Source organism: Lepus europaeus, chromosome 4, assembly GCF_033115175.1.
Source record: "Lepus europaeus isolate LE1 chromosome 4, mLepTim1.pri, whole genome shotgun sequence".
In the NCBI taxonomy this organism is placed as follows: Eukaryota; Metazoa; Chordata; class Mammalia; order Lagomorpha; family Leporidae; genus Lepus; species Lepus europaeus.
Window position 1 is genome coordinate 57,694,486 of NC_084830.1, and position 24,023 is coordinate 57,718,508.

At 40.4% G+C, this 24,023-nt stretch overlaps 1 protein-coding gene across 1 annotated transcript in view; it reads left to right on the forward strand.

Annotated features, from left to right (window-relative positions):
- Positions 1–24,023, forward strand: part of CA1 (carbonic anhydrase 1) — a 53,457-nt gene that overhangs the window by 535 nt on the left and 28,899 nt on the right. The gene's annotated exons all lie outside the window — the stretch shown is intronic.

Below are 24,023 nucleotides of genomic sequence, written 5' to 3' on the forward strand. Positions count from 1 at the left end.
ATTGGAGTAAATACTCCATGTTAAAAACTAGGATTATAGAACTGGATAAAAATGTATCTGTTTCTCAGAGTTGCTGTCATGGCTCATCTGTCTTGTTGAAGTTTCCCTCAAGGAGATACAAATTTCTTTAGAGCATATAAGTTACTTGGGATAATTTTAGCTGTTTTATTCATTGTTTCCCTCATGCCAACGTTTGTGCTAATCTTTCCATTTGTTCTACTTATTGTAATCACTATTATTTTTAAAAAGAGAGAAAAAAAAGCAATTCTTCTATGAACCATAGGTAATATAGGACAGCTGATTGGAACAGAATTAGAAGTGGTAGTGGGACAGAGCTGGCACTGTCAATTTTCTGAAAGTGGCAATAAAACACATGATATAGCAGTGCAGTCCCAGTACAGGTGAATTCTTCACCCTGGACTCTTCCTTAGCCAGAGCTGCTTTTGTATCCTGTCTAGTTAGGTTTTGATCATTGTCCTTACTGCAACGGTTGATAATTATCTGAGGTGGAAAAGTAGCAAGAAGAAGCAACATTATTGGACTCAAATCAACTTAATCAGAGAGTTGGTGTTTTGTGAAAATAATGATACTGAAGCTTTAGAAACATTCACTTGCTTTAGAAACATTCTCTTCCAAGATTCCTCTAGGGCCCTAGAAATATTTTCATATAGTCCTACATTGACAAAAATATTTAACCTCAATCAATCAAGTCTATTATCATTTTATTCTTACTTCCCATCATCTTATTTCCTGTGTTAGGTGGTGGTATAGAGGTTACAGGCATTTTTGAGATTCAGATGCAGAAAGTATAATACAGAATAATTTTAGTTTGGCTTTAATGGTATGTATTTATTTGATTCACAGTCATTTATGTATGTTAATAATCTAGCCATTCTGGGTAGCACCAATTGTGCCAAAATAAATATGTACAGCCAAAGTCACAACAAAATGTGAAAGTATCCTAATGGCATCCAGCTTCAGAAATGTATGGTTGTTTTTTTTTTAACTTTTATTTAATGAATATAAATTTCCAAAGTACAGCTTATGGATTACAATGGCTTCCCTCCCCCCCATAACTTCCCTCCCACCCGCAACCCTCCCCTTTCCTGCTCCCTCTCCCCTTCCATTCACAACAAGATTCATTTTCAATTTTCTTTATATACAGAAGATCAGCTTAGTATGTATTAAGTAAAGATTTCAACAGTTTGCACCCACATAGAAACACAAAGTGCAAAATACTGTTTGAGTACTAGTTATAGCATTAAATCACAATGTACATGTATAGTTGTTAAACAGATTGTGAAATGTACAGAGACAGAACTAATCCATGAAAATAATTTCAGCAAGTATGTAAAACTGTAGGCAGAGAATCTGATTCTCACTGGATGCCTAATCAAGTCAGAAGTTCTATCTCCTCAGGAATATATCTGATGGTGTTTTATTTACTATTAAAATGACATCATGCATTTAAATTTTTGGAGGAAAGTGTACAAAATTAATGAATCCTGTGTATTAAGGCACAAATCTGTACCAATACTTCAAACGTGTATGAAGCTTTCTACATCTCACTATAATAACAAAAAATTAATCAACCATGCCAAAAGTAAGACTAAGGTATCTTTCTGTTTTCTCTATAGAAAATGATATAAATTTTTTGCCTTTTGAAGACAGTTGAGGATTCCATGGACCTGAAATGCAGATAGAACATTGATAGAATAGTGTCAGGCAGTTAGTTAATATAAAATATTCTATTATTTTCTGATTTTGTAGGGGTTTTTTTGGTGTTTAACGTTTTTAATGTTTATTATGGTTTTTTCTTGTCCTAAATAGACTTTCATTTTACTCACTTTTATTATTGGTTTTATAGTTTTTTGTTGTAAAATTTGAATTTTAAACATTTTAACTTACATTTAGTTCTATGGCCTTAAATGCATTCACATTGTTGTGAAACCATCACTACTGTTTATTCCAGAACTCCTTTATCTTCTTATACTGAAATTCTTAACCCGTTAAGCAATAACTCCCCAACCCTCCTTCCCTGAATTTCTGGTAACCATTATCTGATGACTCTATTCTAATTACCTAATATAAATGGAATCATACAATATTTGTCCTTTTGTGTCTGCTTATTTCACTTAGCATTGTTATCTTCATGGTTGATTTGTGTTGTCAAATGTATTTTTCTCTTAAAAGACTGAATAAGGTTCTACTGTATGCATCTACCACATTTTGTTTATCCATTCATCTGTCAATAGATACATGTTTTGTTCCTAGCTTTTGGTTATTAAGAATATTAGTGTTATAAATGTAGGTGCACAAATATCTGTAAAGTCCTTGTTTTCCTTTCTTTCAGATTTATACTGCAAAGCAGAACTGCTGTACAATATGGTAGCTCTATGTTTACTTTTTGTTAATTAATTTTTTATTTGAAAAACAGATAGATAGGCAGACAGAGATCTACCATCTGCTGGTTCACTTTCCAAATGCTTTCAAATAGCCAGGGCTGGGCCAGGCCAAATTCAGGATCCTGGAACTCAATCAAGGCCTCCTACAGGGATGGCAGGGACCCAAATATTCGAACCTCCCAGTGTGTCTGTTGGCAGGAAACTAGAATCAGGAATGCAGCCTAGTGTCAAAACCAGGCATCCCACGTAGTGTTTTAATCACTACACCAAACACCCACCCCATGTTTAACATTCTAAGGAATGCCATATCATTCTCCATGGTGGCTATACTGTTTTACATTCCCAACAGAAATGCTTAAGGCTTCAAGTTTGTCCACTTCATAGACAACATTTGTTATTTTCTGGTGGGTTTTTACTTGGTTATTCATGGTTTTTGTTTTTCATAGCCATCTAAAGGATGTGAAGCACATGCTTGTTTTTAAAGGAAGTCCCCTAAAAACCTTGGTCATCTCTGGATTTAAGCCTGAACTTCAGTTCTGCTGTGGTATATGATCAATTTATCCTAATTCTCTGGCACTTCATTTCCTCTCACGTAAAATGAGAATAACAGCAAACCTACCACAAGAACTGTTTTGAAGATTTGGGGTAATAATATATGAAAGGTCGGGGCCAGCGCTGTTGCATAGTTGCTAAAAGCCACCACCTGAAGTGCTGGCACCCCATTTGGGTGCTGGTTCAAGTCTTGGCTGCTCCATTTCCAATCCAGCTCTCTGCTATGGCCTGGGAAAGCAGTGGAAGATGGCCCAAATCCTTGGTCCCCTGCATCCACATGGGAGATCTGGAAGAAGCTCTTGGCTCCTAGCTTTGAATCGGCGCAGCTCCGGACATTACAGCCAAAAGGGGAATGAACCAGTGGATGGAGGATCTCTCTCTCTCTCTGCCTCTCCTTCTCTCTCTGTAACTCTGACTTTCAAATAAATAAATAAATATTTAAAAAAATATATATGAAAGGTCTTCAAATGTTCATGGAAAATGCATATTATAAAAAACTATGCATGGATTTCAAATTTTTGTGCCAAGAAATAATCTTTCAGTTTCCTTTTCCATGAACTTTCTATAGTCCCCATATACATGACTCCATTAGCCTGGGTGCCACCCTTGAGGAATCAGCAATACCATTGATCATTATTTACTTGTATGTCACTTTTTTGTACTACACTGTGCACTCCTCACTCATACTTTTCCAAAATAATGTCCTTATTAATACAATGTTGTTATTAATAAATGTAATTTCCTAGAGTACATGAATTATAATACAGTTTCTATTATGAGAGTTCATGATTTAAAGAAATTATCCCTCCCTTCTTTTCTTTCCTCAAAATTCTTTTTTCTTTTACTATATGCTTATTTATTAAAATTTATTAATGGAGAATAAATTTCATGTATTTCATAGATACAGTTCTAAGAAGATAACCATGCTTCCTTCCCTCTCTCCTTATCCCCCTTCCTTCCTATATTTCTTTTTTCTCTTTAATTTTTGCATTAAACATACTTTCAATTTACTTTATAATCACATGCTTAATGCACTACTCACCATAATGTTCAACAAGTAAAAAGTATACTCATATTTTTATTCACAACACTCATCTTAGGGGCTGACACACAGTCAGTATTTAATGAATGTTTGAATTTGAAATAATCTGTGGAATGCAGGCTACTGTTCTTTTAGCCACAATGAATACAGGCATTTAAACATTCTTCAGTAAAGAGGAACTACAAGTAAATAACAGAACTTTGCTGCTTTGTAATTCAATAAGGCAATTCAGCCCTTACCATCACAGTGAAATCTATATTGTTCTCACTGTCTCAAGTAGCTTCACTCATGCTCAGCAAATTATTTTATTTTTCTCATAAAATTGTAAATCATAGTACTTCTCTGAGTATTGCTTTGGACAAATATTTGCATTGGGTGGACCTAACCTGACTATTGCAGTCAGGATTCTAGTGCCCCAGAGAGCAAGACAAGATTAGTGACATGTGATTTAGTATGCTGTCTCAACGAGGCTGACTTCTGCTTGGGAGTGTGTGATATTAAAGTCTTGAAACTGTATTTGAAATTGTGAGTGTGTGTGTGTACGTATGTGTGCTCACATGCATGTGCCTTAGCGTATAATTGTTTTCAGGAGTCAGATGTAACTTTCATCAGATTTTCAAAGAATGCATGACCAAAAATAGTTAAGAATGACAGATCTAGACAGCCTGGAGCAGCAGGCTCATTATCAAACCAGAAGCTTAAGTTCAGATTATAGGCAAGATAGAACCCCCAAACATCAGGATCAAACCACAGAATCAGCTATCTAACTCTAAGGGGAAGAGTCAATGAACCTGACAGGGTCATTTAAATCTCTTCTAAACTCCCTCAACCTACATACAAATAAATAATTTTTAATTATGCTTACATATTTTGGATTTTTTCAGTGTTTTTTCTTATATAATATGCAAAATGGTATCACAGCATACAAAGCGAAACAGAGAGCTTGGTTTCAGTCTTGATTTTGCTTAAACTACCTACCCTCAATCTCAGTACCGGATATGACTTCTGAATATCTTGCTTGTCTTTCTGTTCTTGCCTCTAGAAATCTCAGCCACTTCTAATAAAGGGGATGTAAGGAATACTTGTAAGGTAATGGTTCTCTGTGGAGTTCCTAGCCAGCAGCGGCATCACCTTGGAATTTGCTGGAAAAGCAGATCCTCAGCTTTCATCCCAAAACTACCGACCCAGAAACTCTGATGGTGAGGTTGGACACTGTTTTAAGAGTTTTGTATTTGAGAGCCTCTGGCTTAAAAGGACCAAGAAGCTGATTTTCATGTGCAGCAGAATTTATCCTTAAATTTGTTTTTCTTTTTTCCAATCACGTAATTTGAATGTTTCCTGTTTCACACCATGGAATTAAGTGAAGTTGATTTAGGATAAAATACCAGCAAACTGCATAAAGTGGTTTACCAATTCATCCATACACTAATTTTAAAGCAAAAGCTCTGTGTATGGATGAGTGTGGAATACTGTTGACAGAAAACCATATTTGGTTTCCAAAGCCTGCAATGTGAGAAATTCTTTTTGCCATAATATTAGAGAGGCTGTGGCCAGCCAAGCCGGGTTTACTTTCTTAAGTCACAGAGGTTTATCAGGTCAGGTAAAGTTTCAGAATCATTTAATCTCGCCTTTCATCATCCATTACGGTGGAGCTGATGCTATGTACTTCTAGATTTATGGGTCTGCAATTTTTTCATGTTGTTATGAAATGTGGCACCTATAAGTTTACTCACCAGGTAATTTGTTTCTGAAACAAAATTTATCCTTACCCATAACTCATGTAACACTCTTATATTCCCCACCCTTCCATAGATTGATAATGATCAATGTGCTTCAAACAATTCAATTGCATCTTCAACCAAGACCTAAATCTTCCCCTCAAACTGTATCTGACCGCACATTGTTCCATCTCATCTTTACTGTCTTAGCTGTTGAAGCTTTTCTCATCCATCTCTTGGCCATAGATGGAGAGCAGAGGGCTGCCTTCTGAGCCATGATGCAGTTGTTGCTGTCAGTACTGTGATTAGAATCTGAGCATCACATCCACCCAGGACTTCTGTCTCCACATGCCCCTCATTGGCACTGAAGGGTGGCTAATGCTTGAGCTAACTTGATACTCCCAGTTCTGTCACAATTTATGATATATTAAAAATTGAAACTTACTTATTCTCCAGTTAGGAGGTTTCAGTTTTCTGCTACTAAGTTTAGACCAAGTCTTAGGTAAAGAGATGGTATCTATTTCATGAAAATGATGTACTAATATTCTGACATGTTTTGGAGAAACTAGATTTTTCATAACTTGGTGCATATTCTTAACAGTCTTCTCTGATTGAAATTCTATTATTCCAGTTCCAAAGAGATCTTATTCTGAGTGGGCTCAAATTGTTTGTTCACATCATCACTAACCCCCATGGAAATAAGTTAATATAATCAATTCACTTGTTTGCTCAATCTATTATCTAATAAATATTTATTTAGTTTTTATTAAACATGATGAATGATTTCTAGGATTGAAAAGATTGGATCTCTGATTTCAAGGATCACATCTTCTGGTAGGACAAATAAGTATGTATTTGTACAACACAAAGGAATGTAAAAATACAAACCTAGAAAAGTAGATTTGAGGTGGTAGTGTTCCCCTTTCATTGCAAAACCATGGGAAGTTGTTGAAAGTCCATGGACCACGAATGAGCTCACTGGAACTGGCTTCAGGGATATTATACTTCAGTAAGACTTTGAACTGGAGCTGATGGAAAAAGACTCAGGCAAGGAGACAAGCAATTTTATGTCAGCAGGTGAGAAGTGATGACAATCGAATGAGAAGATTGAAAGGCATGCCGGAAGGGTTGCAGAGATGAAATCGACAGCTTTCATGAATGGGAACCTAGTGAGAGGGCAAGTGACAGAGGTAACTCCTGGTAGGTGGGCCTGAACTCTGACCCATTCAATATTGGTGGCACCAAGAACCAACATGTAGGAGGCAGGAGGAGAACAATCATTGGTTCATCTGGTGGTACAAAGAATTCAGAGTGCGGTCCAGTCACTCTGACAGTACTGGCCTTTTAGTAAAAAGACTGAGTAGATAAGTTTGTACTCAAAGGAGAAACATTTTCACAGATGTGCCTTGAATGTATGTAAATCTGCACTTCTTAACTGATTAACAAATGGAACACTTAACATTCATCACTTGCATGAGCAGATATTTTTATTATGTTGTGCTCTGTGCATGGCACTTCAAAGGTTGGAAAGATATGGAAAAAGGTTTGTTTTAAAATTAACTACTGAAAAACTGGAGTTTCTCTCATTAATAATAAAATTAACAATGGGCTATGTGAAGCAAAAGTGCTGAGAAAAGAAAATGTTCCCTTCACATTTTCCTTACATTTTAAGTGAATGGGCATGCCACAAAATGATGACTAAGCAAACCTTTGTAAACTTAATAGCCCTTATAAAAATAAAATTCACTTAAAATCAATCTGACTCACCTTCTTGCCTTATTGTGCCACAGGGGAATTAAAGGTGAACAGCCTACATAATTCTGCCAAAACACATATTTTTAGTTCTTCAGAATCACTTCTTCTCATGTATCTTTTGTTAATATTAGCATTTTCCTCAAAATAATGCATAATATGCTATCTGCCTACAAAATTCAGTAGAGTTAATAGTTGACCAATTAGAACACCTTTCTGTTATTTCAGCTAGTCAATTGAATGCAATATAAAAAATGATACTCTTTCATTAGTAACAAAAGTATTAGTTTATCACATTATTTCAACCACCACTAACTCTCCTTGCTATTTCTTTTTACACACACACACACAGTTGTGCCCACATTTCAGAAAGCAAAATCTCTTGATATTTCTCTGTTCAATATGCAACTATTTTCCTTGAATCTCCCCCCCCCCAAATATGTGTATCCAATCACACCAGGCCTGAAATTCATCTCTTTTCCCCACTTGACCTATTTCCTATTGGATACCCCATCCACCTCCACCTCTATCCACCATCATTCAATGAGACCTTGAGAAGCTGTTCTGTGCTCCCCTATCTATGGTAGACTAAATAATGGCCCCCAAAGATGTCCACATACAAACCTCAGAACCTGGGAATACGTAATCTTACATGGCAAGAGAGACTTTGGATATGTGATTAAATTCAATGTCCTGACATAGAAAGATTATTCTGAATCATCCAGGTGATGGGCACCATGTAATCACAATGGTCTTATAAGGGGGAAAGAGAAGAGATAGAGAGAGAAGATTCTTTGTTGCTGGCTTTGAAGGGGGTGAAGGAGCCAGGAGCTAAGAAATCCAGCTTCTAGAAACTGGAAAAGTGTAGGCAGCCCATAAACAAGTCATAGACAAGTCAAGGTCAGTCTTGGCTTGTGAAATTCCTGGGAGGAAAAAAAGTCACCTATTCCCATGCTCCAGGAGAATGATCAAACAAGAACACTCCGCTAAAATTAACTATGTTATGATTGTGTTGCAGAAAGCCTGATAACTTGCTTGCCTGTGTTGTTCACTTCTGTGTTGCCTTGAGCTGCAGCTGGTTATGTATAAAATATCGCTGAGACGTTGGAATAAATGAGCCTTGATCAGACTTTTGTCTTGGCTCCATTCTCTGCGCCCTTGTCCCGCTTTTCATTCCCACTCCCTCCTTCAGGTTCCGTTCGACAGGTGCGGCTGGCCCGCATCAGAAAAGACAAGGAAACAGATTTCACCCAGAGCTGTCAGAGAGAATGCCACGCTGCCACCATGCTGAACTTAGCACTAATGTACATTTCAGTCTTGTGACCTCTGGCAGCAAAAAGTTAAGAAATTTATATTGTTTTAAGCCACTGAAGTTTTGGCAATTTGTTACAGTAGCAATGAAAAAGTACCATCTATCTCTGTGTATGATTTTCTATGGTCTCTAGACTACAGTGTTGTGTACTGCCTGCCCAGACAGAGATGGAGAATCAGTGATAATAGCAGTGGTTCAGAGAAGAAAGCATGAAGTGGAATCCAATTGGAGCTTCCCCCCAGTGAGCCCTTTGCATCTCAGACATTGCACTAAGTGCTTAATATACATTATTTCTTCAACTTTTTCTCCTTTATTATCTTTTACACATATTTTACATATACAATGTTTGTCTTTTTTGGCTTGATTTTCTCTTTAAGACAAAGAGTTAGTGAATATGTCAAGCAAGTAAGTTCAAAAGTGGTATAAGGCTACAAAATCTCATATTTTTTAATCTCTGGAAGGATTAATAGACAAAAAGCTATGGAATCTGTTCCCAAGGACTGACTGACAAGAATGTAATGGTAGTTGAACCATTTTTTTATATCTTTACCTCTTGTTTTGTTTTTAAATTTCTTATTTTTAACCAAATGCTACAACCAGGACCATGATCAGGGTAGAATATCAGCACATATTCTCCATGATCCTCCAAGGAATGCAGTGTCCTCATTAATATATCATATTTAATATTAGTAAATGGGTTTTCAGCCAGCCAGTTTTACCCTGAATATCTGTGGGAGGGGGGCAGGTCCCAGGGTATCTTTTTGAAGAAGACTTTATTTCTTTGAAAGGCAGAGTAATAGACAAAGAGAGATCTTCCACCTGTTGGTTTTTTCCCCAAGTGGCTGCCATAGCTGGAGCTGGACCAAGCTGAAGCCAAGAGCCTAGAACTCCATCCAGGCGTCCCACATGGGTAGCAGGAGCCCAAGCACTTGGACCATCTTCCACTACTTTCCCAGGGGCATTAGCAATGAGTGGATTGGAAACAGCGCAGTCAGTATTGCAACCAGCACTCCAATATGTGATGCTGTTGTTGTAGGTGACAGCTTCACTGGCTTCACCACAGCGCCAGCACCCTGGGAAATCATCATGGAAGCCAACGTTCTGAGACAATAGATGCGCTACTTTAGCATGAGCCTTAATGCAATGAGACTATGTTATAACTTCTACTAAACTGGCAACAATACATGAAATACCATTGAATGGAGCTTCTGAGTTTTTGCACAGCTAAATATAAAAATAACCTCTCCTGCTTCTCCAGTTCTACTTCCTCCTCCTCTTCTACCTTCAGGCCAGCCATTCTCTGAGTTGGAGACACTGTTTCTTCCTCCTTTCAAGCTCCCTCCACCAATCAAAATAAAAAGGGCTCTTACATCATCACTTACATTTGGTTGCATCTTATTTTTATTTATGTGTTAGCTACTACAGGTATTTCTATTTTTGCTAGTTGAATTTCCCTAGGCATCATCAACCAAATGAGGTCATTGATTCATAGCTCCGGCTTGCAGGAATAGTGTCTCCCCACACCCTCACCTCAATCAAACTTCCTCCAGTTAACTCGTGGAATCTTTCCGCATGTTTCACGCACTCCGAGACGTGCCTGCTCTTGTTCTTCCATCTGGCCTTCCTGCTAGGGCCTTTCTTACATCAAAAGCCATTTTTAACAGGCACTTCCCCTCCACCTTGGCTGCTGATAACTGTTATGGGAATGTGAGTAAGGCACAATCCGTGAGTGCTCCCACCTGCAAAATGGCACTGTTTCAAGTGACACTTCATTACTTTCCTATCTCTTTGGGTTCAAGGTACTATATTGTGCTTTGTGAACTAGCAGGCTAATTATTCCCCAAGTTACTGTGATGTGTAACCTGGGCCCTCAACCAGCTTTACTTTGGCCTCTGCTCTCACCAAATCCATCTTGGAGACAGTTCCTTTGGTTTCTACCTGTTGTACTTGCTTCATTTAAAATAAATAAATAAATAAGAACTTGAATACAGTAAAAGTCTTTAAACGATGCCTCCTTTTTCTTTCCTTGTTTTCCTCCTTAGGGGATACAATCACCTGAACTTGGTGGTTACTTTTCCCAAGTATAGTATTTATGTCATTACTACAGGATATGGATCCAGGTGCTATATGTTGCCTTGTTATGCATATTTTAAATTTTACATATTGGCTCTTAGACAGATTTAACATGTTTTGCTTACTTATACTTTTGATAAATAAACACATTTATTTTAAAAGTAAAATGTTTAAAGCTATATAATGAAATAAGTGTATAATGGATGTCTGGTTGCTCACTAAGCTCTGTATGATCACTCTTACAGTTAAAGCAAATTTGGAATGAGGTTTCTCTGTGTGTCTGCATATCAACCCTTCATCCTTGGCACAGTTTTTCTCTCAGATATCAGTGATCTAAGGTTTCTGCTTTGCTGTGTTCATTGCTGTCGACACTGTCCTCAGAGCTCTGGTTTTCTCTCTTCAGATTCAACACAAAAATTTTTCTGGAGAGCTTTTCATCAGCATACTGAAAGTGTTCCCGTCTCCCTTGTTCCTTTCCTTTTACTTTGTTCTTCAATTTTTTTTAAGTTTTCTTATTTACTTCTTCATTTAAAAGAGAGACAAAGTGAGACACACGGAGATCTCCCATCTGCTGGTTAACTCCTCCAAACACCTGTTAACAGTCTAAAGCCAGGGCCCAGTAACTCAATCCAGGTCTCCCACAAGGGTGGCAAGGATCTAAGTACTTGAACCATCACTACCCCTCCTCGGGTGTACATTAGCAGGAAGCTGGAGTCAGGAGCAGAGCCAGGACTCAGACACTCTGACGGAGGGATGCAGTTAGCCCAATCTGTGTCTTAACTAACTGCTATACCAAATGCCTGTACCTGTTTTCTTTCACTTTTCATATGTGTCAGAAAGCAGATGTTTTTAGTACTAAAGACCAAAGATTGTCTCAACAAGATTTTAGTTTTTTCAACTTTCTTGGAAGCAAAAATTTTGACTTCTCTGTTAAAAAGCACTCTCCAGGGATGTATCCAAATGATGAATTTCCTTCTGCTCAACTTTCTCATTAAAGAAAGCTCTCACCTCACTTCTCTCTAGATATGTCTTTTTTCTCATCTTAATAGATATATATTCCCTATGCCTCCTTTTCAAGACCATTATAAGAATCTAAGTAAAAAGAAGGTGAGAGTATATTAAGAAGAGCAAAAATCTGCACACATATAAAGTGTTTGTTTTATCACTGTTTCAATTATCCCATACTGTTCCTCTCAGTATATAAGTAATATAATTAATTTCAACATCATGTAAAATGGCTAGAAATCACCTAAATGTGCATCAACTGGGCACTGGCTAAATAAAGGCAATCCATAAAAATATTGTAATCCAAAAAAAAAAAAAAAGAAAGAAAGAAAGGAAACACTCTTAACCTAGTGATATGACCAAAATCAAAGATAACATATTAAGAAAAGATAAAGATAAAAAATGTATGGACAGTATAACACTATTTGTATTTTTTCAATGTGTATAATAATACACGAAATCATTCCCATGTGTGTGTGTCAAGTGTCCCTAAAAGAGTATGAATGAAATTAATACCTTTGGTCCTCTCTGGAACAGAGGGTGGGAGATATATCCTTATTTTCTACTCTTTATATCTTTGAATTTAGAAGCCCATGAGCATACCCATTCAAAAAATTATATTGATATTATAAATTAAAATAGCCACAGGTGGTTTTTTTATATTCATGGGAAATTTAAGACGCAAATGCTACCCAAGTCAGCTGAGTTGGTAGTTTCATATTGGTTGTTAGTGTGGCATGTAAGTGCCTCACAATCCTGATTTCAATTTCCTCTCAGTTAGGCAGATCATTTTCTTTAGATTTTTTAACCACCAGAGAACACCCAATGCTCTCTGCTCTTAGCTCAAGCCAGTCTGCTCCCCCTGTCTGTGGCTTGAATCCCTGGAAGTATTCCTCCCAGACCAAGTAGTCATTTAGGCCTGGACTCAACCAATGGTCAGTATCAAGTCATGGAACAGAGTGGGCAAAGAGAAAGCTGGACTAGAATCTGGGCTGAGCCTGCAGGCAAGAGATGGGCAGAGCAAGGCCTTGAGTTTGGAGACAGACAGCAGTCAGTGGCTGTGATGTAAGGCCAACAATAAATCAGACACAAGGTTAGAGTCCAGGTTGGAGGACTGTGGCTGAGGTCTGGAGAGTAATGTTGTTCCAAAGGGCACCTGTGAGAGACCAGGCATACATTCAAGTAAACCGGAATCCAGTATAAGGAAAAAAAAAGTTCAAGCATGGCTATTCCAGGATATAACTAGGGTATGTCCCCTTTGAAGGGTTTCAGCCCTTTTTCATGCTGAGAAAAAAAAATTGAGCTCTTTATTTATTTATTTGAAAGGCAGAGTTACAGAGAGAGGGGGAGAGAAAGAGCGAAATTTGCCATTCACTGGTTCACTCCCCAAATGGTCACAAAGGACGAGGCTGAGCCAGGCTGAAGCCAGGAACCAGGAGCTTCTTCCAGGTCTCCCACATGGGTGCAAGAGGCACAACTACTTGGGCCATCTTCTGTTGCTTTACCAGGCACATCAGCAGGAAGCTAGATCAAAAGTCAAGCAAGTAGGGGACAGGCACTGTCGTGTAGCTGGTAAAGCCGCCACCTGCAGTGTCTGCATCCCATATGGGCGCTGGTTCAAGTCCCAGCTGTTCCACTTCTGATCTAGCTCTCTGCTATGGCCTGGGATAGCAGTAGAAGATGGCCCAAGTCCTTGGGCCCCTACACCCTCATGGGAGACCTGGAAGAAGCTCCTGGATCCTGGCTTTGGATTGGCATAGCTCCGGCCGTTGCAGCCAACTGGGGGGTGAACCAGCAGATGGAAGACTTCTATCTCTCTCTCTCTCTCTCTCTCTCTCTCTCTCTGCCTCTCCTCTCTCTGTGTAACTCTGACTTTCAAATAAATAAATAAATATATTTTTTTGAAAAGTCAAGCAACCGGGTCTCCAACTGGCCCTGCTATGGGATGCCCCTGATGCAGGCAATGGCTATCTATACTCACTACACCACAGATCTGGCCCCTGCTGAGAAAATTTAAGAAAGAATTCTGCCAGTACCACTTGTAACCTAGATTGAGATCAAATGTGATTCTCTCCCCTCCTACATTCAGTGCTGCCGAACCCTTATTTTACAACCTAAGAAACCATGGGTCACTGAATTGCACACAGACTTTCTCCAACCCTTCCCAGGAGTGGGTTAAATGCTTTGGGTACAGCCATGATGTTTGAAAGGCAAGCTATCGACATCAGCAGCAGTGCGAGCCACTGTGAGTTACAAAATCAATCCATTGCTAATTTCAACAACTGCAGGTTGTGGTGCCTGAGGCAGTATCCAACTGCCAAGGTACCATTTGTTTTGTTCCTTGTTCATCTTATGATGAAGGGATTAAGCTGTGCTTGATTTAGCCTCATCTAGGCACTGCAGTTCAAGCACCATGTCAGTAGCCACATTTAATACTACTGAATTCAATACCAATGCTAAAATTCTTCAAGACTCATCAATTTATCATCGATCTTTGTATTAGTTCAATAGAAGCCTTACAGACAGTGAAAAGAGCTAGAAGAGGCAAGCAGGAAAGAGACTGAAAGCTGACCATAAATCAATTGATTTAGGCAGGACACCTGCCCTGTCAGTCTCCATTACATCCAAATGGAAAAACGGGTGATCTAGGATTACCCTCGGGCAATGCCAATGGCCAAGGCACTAAAAGGTCACTTCTATTATCGTTGGCATTTCTTTCCCATGTGGGCTGTTTTTTGAGTGGGTGTCACACTCATCTCACACAGAAGGCATGTCCATCATGCCAGAACATTGCTGTCAATATTTGATCTATGAAAAGACACCCTATCTTTGTTTTTTTTTTCAAACTTCATTATATCTAGCTGCTGCTAAAAGGCAATTTGTTTCTTCTTTACCACTCCAACTTTACATTCTAGGGTTTTGAATCCTTAGTGAAGTTTTATTTGTTACCTCTGATCCCAAAGTCAAAACGACCCTTTCAAAAACATTACATTAACCAACATTATATTAACAGCTCCACACCTGAAAGTGGTTTTATGTAAATAGTCAATTCTCTCTTGGAAGAATCCATGACCCTTTACTAACAATGTCACATTCATCAGCAAACAACTTAGCACTATATATGTAGTGTCAGAAGTGAGGGGAAGACTAGAAACACAAACTTAACACAAAAATTAAAATAATAAAGTGTAGCAACAGCTGGTGCCAGCTGCAAGCAGCCGCACAATAAAATTCTAATTCTGCTGGGCACTTTACGAGAACTCTTGGAGCCTGTGACAGGAGCAACAAAAGACCACATTGTAAGAGCATCAGACATGAGGCCTGGCTAGCTAGCACCCTAGGAATTATTAACAGGAGGAACTGAGAATATTGCCAGGAATTCATCTTCCCCAGATCAAACCACTGCATAAAATCAGTTCTATTTATTCTAAAAAGCCAACACTCAAAAACTGCATTCTACCTGGAGCTTGCTTTTTTAGCCAATAGGGCCTTTAGGACACTGTTGGGCTCCCAGGGTATCCATTTTAAAAGCATTATTGAAATGAACCTGGGAAAGTGTTTTTCCTGGAGTTCTTTCTCACCAGACCGGTTCCAAAGTGCCTCCTGGGTGATGATGGAAAACCAAGGCAGTTGCCAACGTGTCATTCCCTCACTTTGTAACTTCAGGCAGTTGCACAAAGGTTATGTGGAACTTTACCAACTAGTTAAAGTCAGAATCTGGGACAGTCTTAAAGGAATGAAAACCAATTGCAAGCGCCAAGTATTGCTATTAAGGAACTTCACCAAAGGGCCAGGTCAACTAAGTGTAAGGGGAAGCAATAAGAGACCTTTCATTCTGGACATTTTCACTGGTTACCCTGGAGGTTTGAAGCCCAGGGCCTTTGAAGTCACAGCTTAGTAGTCACTGGAGGGCTCTCCGAGTTTTCAGATCCCAGGAGCTGAAGTAGTCCTAAAAACCACAGGAGAAGCCTTGTGCATTCTTCCTGTGAAGGTCACTGTTAATAAACTACACAAATATAAATTTTTTGATTTGAGTTTTTCCTTCTTTTCTTAGAGGGAAGGAGGACCTATTCTGCCCCACCCTGTGCTCTGATTCATTGTCCTTAGGGCTGGAAGAAATATAGTAGATTTTCATGGAATTGTGGAAAGGTGTGCCCATCCACTATCTTGCACCTATGAAATTGAAACCATCTGCAGTTTGGTTTCTCCACAGAAACAAAGGAGTGGCCAGTGAGGGAGCTTCAGCAGGAATATATGTGAGAGCTCCACGGCCAGGTGCAGCCTATGCTAATATGAAAAACCACTGCACACATGCATTCCGGAGAGATAATAGCCCTCCCCTAGCACCTAACCCAGGGACCAGACCAAGTTTGTCTAGGTAGCTACTACGGATCTATTTAGGGAGCCTACAGTGACTGCTTTGAGATAATAGCAGCCCCTTTTGACTAAAGTCTATTGTGATAGCGAAAAAGAATGAAAGAAAAGCTGTTGTTTGTTCCATTTGGTAATGTGTCATAAATGAGATAATTCCCAGCAGAGTTTGAGGACTTGGCCTACATCTAACGCGTACATCTGACTTTGCATAAGTGCCTTATCTTCCTCCTCTGCAAAAACCTCTTTATTTTGAAGCACAGATACAGATATTTGCTCTACAGACTTCTTTTTTTTCCCCAAAGAAATCTTTTATTTAAAGAATACAAACTTTGGCCGGCACCGTGGCTTAACAGGCTAATCCTCCGCCTTGCGGCGCCAGCACACCGGGTTCTAGTCCCAGTTGGGGCACCGGATTCTGTCCCGGTTGCCCCTCTTCCAGGCCAGCTCTCTGCTGTGGTCAGGGAGTGCAGTGGATGATGGCCCAAGTGCTTGGGCCCTGCACCCGCATGGGAGACCAGGATAAGTAACTGGCTCCTGGCTTCGGATCAGCGCGATGCGCTGGCCGCAGCAGCCATTGGAGGGTGAACCAACGGCAAAAAGGAAGACCTTTCTCTCTGTCTCTCTCGCTCACTATCCACTCTGCCTGTCAAAAAAAAAAAAAAATACAAACTTCATGCATTTCATAAATACAACTTTAGGAATATAGGGATTCTTCCCACCATATCTGCCCCCCACCACACTCCCACCCCTCATCCTCCTCCTTCTTCCATTCCCAGTCCCATTCTCCACTAAGATCCATTTTTGATTAACTTTATACACAGAAGACCAACTCTATACTAAATAACGAGTTCAACAGTTTGCACACACACAAAAAAAAAACCAAAAACAAAAACAAAAAAACACACTGTTCCTTAACAGGAGAGATAAGAGCTGTTCTTCGCATGAGCTGCCTAGGCTATGGGAGCATTTTGAATCCACAAACTCCATCAGTTTATAGACAGGGCCATAGCAAAATGGAAATTCTCTACTCCCTTCAGAGAAAAGTACCTCCTTCTTTGATGACCACTTCTTTCTACTAGGGTTTCACCCACTGAGGTCCTTAATATAGGACATTTTTTTTTTTGCCACAGTGTCTTGGCTTTCCATGCCTGAAATGCCCTCATGGGCTCTTCATCCAGACCAGAAGGCCTTAAGGACTGATTCTGAGGTCACAATGCTACTTACAGCAATTGTCATTCTATGAGTCTATGTGGACTGCTTCCATGTTGGAGCATTCACTCCTTTTTAATTCTAATAATAATTATTACCAGACACTCAATTCTATCCATATGACTACTTTAACATTTTTAAATTTTTTTATAGAAAGTTTTTATTTAGTAAATCACTTTAACATTTAAGATGGTATTTTGGGGGCTGGCACCATGGCACAATAGGTTAATCCTCTGCTTGTGGCACCGGCATCCCATATGGGTGCCAGTTCTGGTCCCGGCTGCTCCTCTTCCAATCCAGCCCTCTGCTGTGGCCTGGGAAAGCAGTAGAATATGGCCTGAGTCCTTGGGACCCTGCATCCACATGGGAGACCTGGAAGAAGCTCCTGGCTCCTGACTTTGCATCGGTGCAGCTCCGGCCATTGTGGCCATTTGGGGAGTGAATCAGTGGAGGGAGGACCTTTCTCTCTGTCTCTCCCTCTCACTGTCTGTAACTCTACCTCTCAAATAAATAAATAAAATCTTTAAAAAAAGAAAAGATGGTATTTTTACCACCCAGCTTAAGGAGATTTGAGGTCCCATGGCAAGATTTTTTTTTTTTAATTTCTTGCAATACTTTATTATATTGAGTGTTTTTTGTCTTTCTTTTTTTTTTTTTTTTTTTTTTTTTTTTTTTTTTTTTTTTTTTTTTTTTTTGACAGGCAGAGTGGATAGTAAGAGAGAGAGACAGAGAGAAAGGTCTTCCTTTTGCCGTTGGTTCACCCTCCAATGGCCGCTGCAGCCGGCTCATCGCGCTGATCCGAAGCCAGGAGCCAGGTGCTTCTCCAGGTCTCTCATGTGGGTGCAGGGCCCAAGGACTTGGGCCATCCTCCACTGCCTTCCCAGGCCATAGCAGAGAGCTGGCCTGGAAGAGGGGCAACCGGGACAGAATCTGGCGCCCCGACCGGGACTAGAACCAGGTGTGCCGGCGCCGCAAGGTGGAGGATTAGCCTGTTAAGCCACGGCGCCGGCCTATTCCCAGTATTTTTTACTGAGATCTGTTTTCAATTGACTTTATACACATAATGTTTACTCTATGTTAAGTAAAGATTTCAACAAATAGCATTAAAAAAACTATTTCTCAACAGTCAAGACAAGGGCTGTTCAAATCATTGCTTCTCAAAGTGTGAATTTTACTTCTATAGATTACCTTTTAGGTGCTCTATTAGTTATCACAGGTCAGGGAGAAAATATGTTATTTGTCCCTTTGGGACTGGCTTATTTCACTAAGCATGATGTTTTCCAGATTCCTCCATTTTGTTGCAAATGACTGTATATCATTTATTTTTTACCACTGAGTAGCATTTCAAGGTGTACATATCCCATTCTTTCTTTATCTGGTCTACAGTTGATGGGCATTTGGGTTGACTCCATGTCTTAGCTATTGTGAATTGAGTTGCAATAAACATAGGGGTGCAGATAACTCTTTTATTTGCTGATTTCATTTCCCTAGGGTAAATTCCCAGGAGTGGGATGGCTGGATCATATGGTAGGTTTATATTTAGATTTTTTTAAAATTATAAATCAGATCTGATGATTACAAGGATAGCAAAAGTCTCCATTATCTGGAACTATTCTAAAAGAAAGAAATTCTTGAAAAGCACCTGTAATCATTATATGTATTCTTCACTATTTCTTGGAAAAAACCCAAGTGAGGTTTAGGTCCTGCAGTTTCAAAGCTGATGGGCTTCATCAGGCAAAGCTTGGAAGCTCTGACCTAAGCCTTTGTCCTCCTCAACTCTCAGCTGCATTCACTCAACCTACTCAAATACAGCCCACCCACTTTTCCCTTATTAGTAGTATACTCAGTAATAGGCAAAAGATATCACTATATAGCTGCTATGTGGCTTTGTCTCTAATTCTCTTTTTTTATTTCCTTTTTTTAATATTTTTAATTTATTTGACAGATAGAGTTAGACAGTGAGAAAGAGAGAGAGAGAAAGGTCTTCCTTCTGTTGGTTCACCCCCCAAATGGCCACCACGGCCGGCGCTGTGCCAGTCTGAAGCCAGGAGCCAGGTACTTCCTCCTGGTCTCCCATGTGGGTACAGGTGCCCAAGCACTTGGGCCATCCTCCACTGCCCTCCCAGGCCACAGCAGAGAGCTGGACTGGAAGAGGAGCAGCCAGGACTAAAACCCAGAGCCCATATGGGATGCCAGCACCGCAGGTGGAGGATTAGCCAAGTGAGCCATGGCACCGGCTCCCATCTAATTCTCCTTTTTAAGAAGACTTTAAGGTGATTGTTATTATTAACCCAGATTCACAGTAGAGAAATAGCTTTGCTCAAAGAAATTGAGGTAGACAAAGAATTTTATAGTTGATGCTAACACCTGAAAGTAGCTATGAAACACAGTTTTTACAGACTGACGGAGCATTGCAGATATGACTGCACATAATGGTATGTCTTTGTTCACTCTTTGTTGGGGTAAAAATTAATTTGTTTGAAAGGCATAGTGACAGAGAGAGGGAAACAGAGAAAGAGGGAGCGAGCAAGCGAGCGAGAGAATCTTCCATCTGCCATTTCACTATCCAAATGTCCACAAAGGCCAGGACTGCCTTTGTGGCTGGGCGCCTGGAACTCTATCTGGGTCGCCCACATGGACAAAGGGGCCCAAGCACTTGGATCATCTTCCCCTGCTTTCCCAGGCACATGGTTAAGGAGCTGCAATAGAAGCAGAGTAAGCAGGATAGAACCAGTGCCCATATGGGATGCCTGATTCACTTCCTAAATGGCCATGAGAGCCATAGAAGAATAAGGCTGAAACCAGGAGCCAGAAATTTCCTCAGAGCCTCCCACATGGGTGACAGTGGCCCAGGTACTTGGTCTATCTTCTGCTGCATTCCCAGGTTCATTAGCAGGTATGCTTGATCGAAAGTGACACTACCTGGACTCAAACCAGCACTCCGATGGGGGGTGCTAGTGTTGAAAGTGGAAGGTTAACCTGCTGCCCCACTACACTGGCCCCACAGTGAATGTCTTTTGAAGTGGCTACTGAAGTGAATATTAATTCAGCGTACTTCCTAAATGAAAGCAAGTCAGGAGGATAACCTTCAGTGTCTTTGAAAAGTGATTGTAAAAGTGTCCAAGTGCGCTTTTTAAAAGCACCTGCAAATGGTCATTAAAAACACAGATTCTTAGGCCTACCATTCATATTTTGGTTTAAAAAAAACAGTAAGCATCATATTTATACATTACTTCACTATAAATAATGAATTTGCTCATATAATCGAATGTTTAATAGGAATGCTTATTAACATCCTAACCAGGACATAGCACCTTCAGTGGTAACTATTTTGCTATTTGCAGCAAAATCAGTGCAGAAGGTTTGTTATAGGATGTTATAAATAATTTTGAACTCACAAAATTAGCGATATCAACAGTAATAATTGAGTAGGAAAAATGCTAAACTCCTATTTTTAAGATTTATTTATTTAATTATTTATTTATCTTTATTTATTTGAAAGGCAGAGTGACAGAGAAAGAGAGAGATCTTCCATCTGCTGGCTCACTTCCCAAATGCCTGCATCAGCCAGTTCTGGGCAAGGCGAAAGCCGGCAACTAGGAACTTCATCCTGGACTCCCATAAGGGTGTAAAGAACCCAAGTACACCAGCCATCTTATGCTGTCTTCTCAGGTGCATTACCAGAGAGCCAGGTCAGAAACATAGCAACTGGGACTGGAACCAGCATTGTAAATAGGGACATAACCTACTGCACCAAAATGCTGGCCACTGAACCCATATATCTTGTATGGACAAGACACATACGGGGGCCAGTGCTGTGGCGTAGCATGTAAAGCTGCTGCCTGCAGTGCCAGCATCCCATATGGGCGTCGGTTCTAGTCCTGGCTGCTTTACTTCTGATCCAGCTCTCTGCTATGGCCTTGGAAAGCAGAAGAAGACGGCCCAAGTCCTTGGGCCCCAGCACCCACATGGGAGACCCGGAAGAAGCTCCTGGCTCTGGGCTTCAGATTGGTGCAGCTCTGGCCGTTGTGGCCATCTAGGGAGTGAACCAGCAGATGGAAGACCTCTCTCCTCTCTCTCGCTCTTTCTGTGTGTGTGTGCCTCTCCTTCTCTCTGTGTGTAACTCTGACTTTCAAATAAATCTTTAAAAATAAAGACATATAAGGAGACAACCCCAGTACTTGAACGCAATGATGTGGCATATGAGCCTAGGCCCCACTAAACCCAGATGCCTGACCCAACAATAAGGATCATTAGCCCTGATGTCAACAAAGGCTGCTTGGAGCGAATTTTTCACCTAGGCTGCTGGTTAGTAAGCCTCATTTGCAGCCGGCCCTTCTGAAGCCATAAAAGTCATGTAACTGTTGTCTGCTACTCACACACAGAAATTTGGGGGATTTCATCAGAAATCTACTTTCACTGAAATGTATCCATTGGTAATAAATTGTAGGGTTAGAGAATAGCCTCCAGATACCTATAACAAGACTAATGAAAAATACAGATGTTTCTTAATCATCTAAATTGGCTAGGGCCATGTCACAGAAGTAACACATTGAATGAAATACATACATGTGCACCTCTAAAAATTTTTAAAGATTTATTTATTTGAAAGGTAGAGTTACAGGGCCAGCACTGAGGCATAGTGAGCTAAGCCTCCACCTGAGGTGCCAGCATCCCATATGGGTGCCAGTTCGTATCCCAGCTGCTCCTCTTCTGATCCAGCTCTCCGCTTATGGTCTGGGAAAACAGTACAAGTGCTTTGACCCCATCACTTCCATGGGAGGACTTAGAACAATTCCTGGCTCCTGGCCTCAGATCGGCCCAGCTCCAGCTGTTGTGGCCAATTTGGGGAGTGAACCAGTGAATAGAAGGCTCTTCTGTCTGTCTGTAACTCTACTTCTCAAATACATAAATAAAAAATCGAGAGAGAAAGAGAGAGAGAGAAAGAAAGGAAGGAAGGAGGGAAGGAGGGAAGGGGGGAAGGAAGGGGAGAAGGAAGGGGGAAGAGGGAAGGGGGGAGGAAGGAAGGGGGAAGGGAGGGAGGAAGAAAGGAAGGAAGGAAGGAAGGAAGGAAGGAAGGAAGGAAGGAAGGAAGGAAGGGAAAGAAAGGAAGAAAGAAAGAAAAGAAAGAAAGAAAGAAAGAAAGAAAGAAAGAAAGAAAGAAAGAAAGAAAGAAAGAAAGAAAGAAAGAAAGAAAGAGAAAGAAAGATTCACTTCACAAATGGCCACAATGGTCAGGAGCCAGGAACTTCATCCATTTCTCCCATATGGGTTCAGGGGCCCAAGGACTTAAGTCATCTTCCATTGCTTTTCCAGGCACATTAGCAGGGAGCTGGATCAGAAGTGGAGAAGCCAGGACTTGAACCAGTGCCCATATAGGTTGCCGGCGTCACAAGCAGAAGCTTTACCTGCTTCCAGCCCCTAATTTTTAAAAAGTATTTATTTATTTGAAAGGCAGGGATGGAAGGAGGAAGGTAGAGAGAGAGTTAAAGAAAGAGAAAGAGAGAAATCTTCCATTGACTATTCACTGCCCCAAATGCCTGCAACAGCTGGAGTTGAGCCATGCTAAAAGCAAGTATCCCAGAACTCAATCCATGTCTTCCATGTGAGTGGCAGGGACCCAAGTAATTAAGTTATCACCTGCTGCCTACCAGGGTGCTCATGAGCAGAAGGCGGGAATCAGGAGCAAAGCCAGGGAGACTCAGACCCAGGCACTACAATGTGGCACATGGGTATCCGAAGCGACATGTTCACCCCTGAGACAAATGCCCGTCCCACCTGTGTGCTTTACTGTCGTCCTTAGGTGAGTCTGAAGCAGGTGGTCTGTACACTATACGTTATGAAACACTCGTTTAAGAAAGGACATATTCAATTGCAAATGGACTTAAGAAACCTAGTCTTTAATAAAAGAGTTTAGAAGCTAACAAAATTTGGGGAGAACTCATCAGAGGATCAATATGATTTTAGGAAGATAGACCCTCGAAAAGGTGGGTGAAAAATATTATGACAAGATGACTGATACAATGGGCCTTCATTTCCCTTAAATTTGCACTTGAAAACTTAACCTCTTTTCTTTCTTTCTTTTTTTTTTTTTTTTTTTTTTTTTTTTTTTTTTACTTTTTGACAGGCAGAGTGGACAGTGAGAGAGAGAGACAGAGAGAAAGGTCTTCCTTTTGCCGTTGGTTCACCCTCCAATGGCCGCCACAGCTGGCGCGCTGCAGCCGGCGCACCGCGCTGATCCGATGGCAGGAGCCAGGTGCTTTTCCTGGTCTCCCATGGGGTGCAGGGCCCAAGCACTTGGGCCATCCTCCACTGCCTTCCCGGGCCATAGCAGAGAGCTGGCCTGGAAGAGGGGCAACTGGGATAGAATCTGGCGCCCCGACCGGACTAGAACCCAGTGTGCTGGCGCCGCTAGGCGGAGGATTAGCCTGTTGAGCCACGGCGCCAGCCAACCTCTTTTCATATTTACATGTAGGATTTAGTTTAATCTCTAGCAAGCAGATATCTGTTAAACAATTATTTGAATTTCAGTCACTTGAACTATTTTTGTTTTACATAATCATCTATTTGAGAAAATCCAA